Source organism: Triticum urartu, chromosome 6 (genome assembly GCF_003073215.2).
Source record: "Triticum urartu cultivar G1812 chromosome 6, Tu2.1, whole genome shotgun sequence".
Lineage (NCBI taxonomy): Eukaryota > Viridiplantae > Streptophyta > Magnoliopsida > Poales > Poaceae > Triticum > Triticum urartu.
This window is the reverse complement of record NC_053027.1, coordinates 20,074,973-20,080,795: the sequence shown is the minus strand read 5'-3', so window position 1 is coordinate 20,080,795 and position 5,823 is coordinate 20,074,973. Positions and strand designations below refer to the sequence as shown.

General features: G+C 46.5%; 1 non-coding gene across 1 annotated transcript; it reads right to left on the bottom strand.

Annotated features, from left to right (window-relative positions):
* Positions 1-2,501: 2,501 nt before the first annotated feature.
* Positions 2,502-2,575, bottom strand: TRNAV-AAC. Its single transcript has one exon. It is a non-coding gene; the product is annotated as a tRNA-Val (tRNA).
* Positions 2,576-5,823: the final 3,248 nt, after the last annotated feature.

The window sequence follows — 5,823 nt, the reverse complement described above, 5'->3', positions numbered from 1 at the left end:
ATGGAATCTACATCATCAAGTGCCAACCAATAAACCTTTAGCTTTCTATTTTCCACCACACACACACCCTCCACATCATAAAGCGCCATGCAATCATTCAACTTTTCATTTGTTTCCCTTTCCACCGCATGCAAGCCCTCCACATCATCAAGCACATGAAAATGCTTCACATGATTGATTATTTTTCAATAATAAATAACTGAATTTGAATGCATGCATCAACCTTTCGTTTACTCCTAGGCTGAATGTGGTGCAGTAATACTCTCATATATTCTAATTTTATTTTAAATAAATTCATTGCTAAAGAATTTCGCAGCAACGTGCAAGCGTTATCTAGTTCTTCAAAATGCACACCTCCCCTACTAACAGTCTGCATTATTCCTGCCACACCTGACCAAAGCAAATGAGACATCGTTGGAGTAAAACAACAGGAAGGGTCACCAGACATGAACAGAGAAATGGCTAAGGACAGTTTCTCGATGAAGGATGAAGAGAGGTTTGACGGCCTATTTTATAGGCTCAGATTATGAGTGCGATGGCAGAAAAATTAAGCGGGAATGATGAAGAGAGATTTGACGTGCATGGGAATCAGCTTCGCATGGGAACAAATCCGTGTTGTCGGCTGGAGCACTTTCGACACAAAAGGTGATGGCAATCCTTCTAACAACTGACATGACTGCAATGCGCTGTCCAATCCCGAGCAACCACAACAGTATTGCCGCCACGGCGCATGGTGGCAGGCTCCACGTCAAAGGGTGTCGCCATAGCATGTGGCGGCAGGGCCCACCTCTTCCGTTTTCCGATAACCATCAACTTTGGTAGCCGTTCTGCTCAACTTGCTGCCACGGGCTACGACGGCAGGCCCTGCCTCCTCCAGTTGGGGCGGCTGTCGGGCTGTCGCCATAGCATGTGTCGGCTGTCGGGCCTAATGCCATAGTAGTTTCGTCAATTACGTTCAGGGGTGGACCTTTTTGTCAATATGGTCGCAGGTGGTCCAATATGCAAGAAGTTCTTAATAAGACAAGTAGATGAGAATTTTATGCCTACAATGATTAGCTATTTGTTATTGTCTAATGTCCCAAAAGTTAGAACATACACAACTAATATTTGAATTAATTCGTAGTCTTTTTTTAGCAACGAGACAAACATATGATCCTTTATTTGATCACCTATCTCCCATGATGAGATATACATGTACCATACGTTGCTTTCCATCCGAGTGCTAGTTAGTTCTTCTTTGGGAATCAATAGTGCTAGTTATTTAATTTATTACAGTATGGACATGGAAAATAATGAGTTGAGCTGGCTCATCAAAATTTGAAATGACCGCTAAAGAACTGCGCAAAAGCATCACATATATGAATGAGAAGGCCTCTATGTGGAAAATCATTTATTTACGAATATCTTCTAGAAAATAATGTCCTAGAACGTTTTCAATGTAGATAAAGGCTCTCGACCAACCACAATGTATAGGACATGCCAATCAATTTTTGGATCTTTGCGATTGATGGAGAAAGCTCGCTCTTTGTTTCAAGTGTTTCACTAGTCTTCTCTCCTATAAAAACTTGTGCCTTGTTAGCAGAAACAAGCTAGAGAAATGGAGGAAGGTAGTGCAGGCTAGCTAGCAAGTAGTAGCAACGTACATGCATATGTATGCGCATTTAGAAATGTAGTGAACTTCAGAATAGGAGATATCAGGATGCCAAAGCGTGGCCAAATCTGAATATCAAGTAAGTTGTGGTGTGGTGCTCTGGCGTGCCACCGCTCACCCATGGCCATGATAGGCATCTAGCATTTTGCGGTCCAGCCGCCCTCAACTTGTTTGACGAACGGATCTACAAAGACGCGAAGCCATCCTGTATTTAGGAACAAAATTTCTACCCATCTTTAGCCTGGTTGTAACTTTCGGAATTCAACATTGGATCCGCGCTCCTGTTTGGCCAGTTCAACTTTGAGCACGAGCTGCATTTTGAGTTAGCAAGGTATCTAGCACATGTAAACCATTGTGTCGTGCACTCAGAAGCAATTATGTCTTCTACAACGATCACAAAGAGCAAGTTTCACGGAGCGGTTTTGTGTCTTTACGACAGTCACCGCTGACCATCGTCGGCTTCTTCATTCATACATGCTGCAAGGTAAGCCATGTCGGAGCGAGCGGAGGAGGCTGATTGCCACGAGGAAAGGGAGGAGGAGCAAAGCAATCTGTGTGGTACAGGTGGAGATGGAGATCTAGTTGCTCCAGCGCGCTGGCTGTACCCGGTGTCTCTCTTCTCTGAACGATTCCTTGTCAACCCTTCCATATTTACCTGACAAGGAAAACAGAACACCATGACATACAGTTTTGCGTCTAAAGAGAAGATGAAAGAAGGGGAGTGAAAAGAACAGACCGGCCGGTGATCCTTCTAGTGCGACTTCAGAGAATTAAACTACAAGAAAACACTACTGAAGGAGCTCTCGGCTGACATGAAAGGGTTAAAAAGAAAAGAACACACATAAAAAGATGGCTTCGCCCGGGTTTGAACCGGAGACCTTCAGTGTGTTAGACTGACGTGATGACCAACTACACCACGAAACCACTTTCGATTTGATTTCTGTTTAGACTATATGTCAATGGTTTTAATTGTTCGCTGGAGATTCCTACTGGGCAAGCCGTCAGGCACTTGATCCATTTATTCTTCAGGTGAGATAGTGGCTGATGGTCAATTTGTACTATGGAACACCCACAGTAGATAGGCGGGCAGTCCTTCAATTCCAGAGCAACCAAGAACCACCCGTGCTGGTTCTAGCTAGCACAATATGAAAAAGAAAACTTTGTATATACAAATCTCTGCAATATAACGTGTTTCTGCAGCCAAGTGTAGGCCTGCCATTATATTGTACAGACAATAGACACCATACTAGCATACTGTGTAAATGGAACCTAGTTGAACACCTGTACAGTCTTTAGAAGTTGTCATTGTGGAAATGGAACCTAGTTGTGGTTAATTTCTTTTCCTGTGCAAGTACATCTGCAAGCTCTTTAAAATTTCTTCTGGTACAGTCTTACAACTTCTCCTTGTGGAAATGGAACCTGCCCTTCTGGTTGAATTCTTTTGAAAGATCCTTGAGCTGCTTCTGGCTGAACACCTGTAGATTCATGTGCATGTTAACTATTGCTTGCACTGCACAGTGTAAATCTGTCATGACAAGGTGTTCAGCGAGTTCTTGTGAGGTCGGAGAACACTTTGCACCAGTTAGGTCTTGCAAAGTGCGTACGAATCTACAAGAGACATATCAGCAAATCTCTTGCTTCCAGAGACGGTATCAACACCACTTTTTGGCATGTTGGAGTAACTGAACCATGGCTGTCAGGGCGGGCCCTGTGCCGCTTTCTTCTTCTTCCATACAGGGCATGTCGGAGCAAGTAGAGCAGGCTAATCGTCGACGAGGGAGGAGTAACAGAGCAACCTGCGTGTGTGCTACCCCAACGAGCTGGCTGCACCAGGTATCTCCCTTCTCTGAATAGTCGTTCTCAGCTATCCCGTACTTATCTCACAGGAAAACAGAACACCATGACATACAGCTTATTTGCAGTTATCTATCCTTTTTGAAACTGCGTTGAGCTACCTGTAAGAAGATGACCAACTGAAAGTAGGGGAGGGAAAAGGGAAGACTACTAAGATGATGATCCTTGTGGTACGAGTTCAGAGAATTAAACTTCAGGAAAACACTACTCAAGGAGCTTGGCTGACATGAAAGAGTTCAGATTCATCAGAGAAGTACGCGCAAAAAATATATGCAAACTTTCGAACCGGAGACCTTCAGTGTGTTAGACTGACGTGATACCAACTACACCACAAAACCATTTTTGTTTTGTTTTCTAGTTTTCTTTAGATGTAACAAGATTCTACGCGGAAACCTATGGCCTTCATGAATTTCTTCTGACATTGCAGCAATGTGAATTTGCTTTTTCTCCTCTTCAAGCTGACACTTTCAGTCTTATGCTTGCAGCCAGGCTGGCTGACATACTCAATGTTCAGGATCCTCACTTCACAGATTGCTCAGTATTTTCCTCGCAAAAAAAAAAAAAGATTGCTCAGTATTAGCTTTGGCAGCAAAAGCGACGGACATTCTCTCTGCTCCAGGTCCTTGGGACAACGGGCCACTACTTGCTCAGATACAAAAATAGTTCTTCTTTCTAGCATAGCAAAGTTGCTCACATTTACAGGGAGAGCAACGTCAAGGCTCATCATCTTGCACGCTTAGCTTTGAAAGTCCAAAATAGACCTGTACTGTTTCGTTGCTTATGTTTTGATCCAGGTCGTTGTTCAGGCAGGGAAACCCGTTCTGTATCCAGCGTTTCTCCTTTCACGCTTGTCTCTATAAAATGCTCCTAAGCTAATAAAATCTGTTTGTTCAAAAAAAAGATTTTCTTCTGACATTTTCCTGCTTTTGGTGACGAGCCGCCGTGCAAAGAACTCATACCCGCACGCTTATGCTCATCATATAATAAAAGAAAACAATGGATGTAGCATCATATAATAAAAAATCATGACAGAAAATGGGCTTTTCGTCCTGGGCGGGCCGGAGACGCAGCTGCATGACATTCTTTGGGCCGTACATGACGGAAAAACCGTGGTAGAAGCGAGGGGGATGAAAATTTCGGGGAGTTCCTGGTTACGGTGGGAGGTCGGGGTCCGAGCGATGCGCGTTTCTCTCGTACATGTACGCGCGTGTGTGCGAGGCCTTGGCTCTAACTGAACCCGAGCGAGGCGTTGGGCTCTAACTGAACCCGAGCGATTGCACTGCAGGCTACGCATTACTGAACCCGAGCGATCGATCAATGGCTGTTAACTGAACCCGATCGATCGATTCCTTCGCTGCTGCTAACTGAAGCCGATTGATGGGATGAACAGTGAGCGTTGCGGGGGGTTTGGATGAACAGCGAGCGGTGGCGTTGCCTCTAGATGAACATGACCCCGTGGTGTGGTGGAGGGCTGGATGAACAGTAGACGGTGGAGGGGTGCTCGTGGAGGGGTGGATGAACAGGACCCCGTGGTGTGGAGGGCTGGATGAACAGTAGACGGTGGAGGGGTGGTTGAACAGGACCCCGTGGTGTGAAGGGATGGGTGAATAGTAGACGGTGGAGGGGTGCCCGTGGAGGGGTGGTTGAACAGGACCCCGTGGTGTGGAGGGCTGGATAAACAGTAGACGGTGGAGGGGTGGTTGAACAGTAGTCGGTGGAGTAGCGTGCGGTGGAGGTTGGATGAACAGGAGACCGTGGAGGCTGGAGGAGGTCGGCGGTGGAGATGAACAGTATCCCGTGGAGTCCCGTTTTGCGATACGCCACATCCCTCCCGATGAATAGGACCCCCGTTTCGACCGTCGCGCTCCAACACAAATCCGTTTCCTCCGTTTTGCGGTACGCCACACCCCTCCCGATCAACAGGACCCCCGTTTCGACCGTAGGAGGTCCGTTTCCTCCGTTTTGCGGTACGCCAGACCCCTCCCGATGAACAGGATCCCGTTTCGAACGTGGCCGATCGAACACAAGGCCGTTTCCTCCGTTCTGCGGTACGCCAGGCCTCGTTTCCATCGCATGTTCCGTCCAAGTCCTCCCGATGAACACGACGCATTTCGTTGCCTCCCCATGAACACGATGCATTCCGTTGCCTCCCCATGAACACGACGATGACGTGATTTCTCCGTTCCGACCCAGTCATGTACACGAGCCCTTGCCGTACGTATGCGCGAGTAGGCGTTCGAGACCCCGCCCGTATGTACACATACGTGGCCGTATTTTCTTTCTTGCACCCTGGCCGTTGTACGTACGTGTAAATGCTA